We start from the raw sequence: 391 nt of genomic DNA on the forward strand, positions 1-391 counted from the left end.
ACAAGGAAGCCATTTCGTACACATACAGACACATAATGCGTCCAGCTAAACTCCTGACTCGCAGTCCTATGTATGTTACACGTCAAACTTGTCTTTTTTCCGATCATATGCCTAAACACACGTTACTTATATTGATGCGCACGCACAAGACATACACACGCTATTCTTATCCTCCCCCGTTTTGGTCCTGTTGAACGTTTAGTGCCTGGGCGAGCCTGGTGCGTCCCCCTCACCTTTTCCCCATTTCCCCTTTCCCAAAACCACATCCCATCCCCAAAGGTGGACAGACCCCACCGGAGGAGAGCAAAACGACGGACCGTACGTTAAAAGAAAAAAACAAAAACAATGTAGAGCAAAATGTTTTTTTCCCCAACAAAAATGGGGGGTTTGG

At 46.5% G+C, this 391-nt stretch overlaps 1 protein-coding gene across 1 annotated transcript in view; it reads left to right on the forward strand.

Annotated features, from left to right (window-relative positions):
* Positions 1 to 391, forward strand: part of LOC107666015 (guanine nucleotide-binding protein G(s) subunit alpha-like) — a 37,383-nt gene that overhangs the window by 36,668 nt on the left and 324 nt on the right. The window lies entirely within an intron of this gene.

The sequence above is a fragment of the Sinocyclocheilus anshuiensis genome, unplaced genomic scaffold (genome assembly GCF_001515605.1).
Source record: "Sinocyclocheilus anshuiensis isolate Anshui unplaced genomic scaffold, SAMN03320099.WGS_v1.1 scaffold447, whole genome shotgun sequence".
NCBI classification, from domain to species: Eukaryota; Metazoa; Chordata; class Actinopteri; order Cypriniformes; family Cyprinidae; genus Sinocyclocheilus; species Sinocyclocheilus anshuiensis.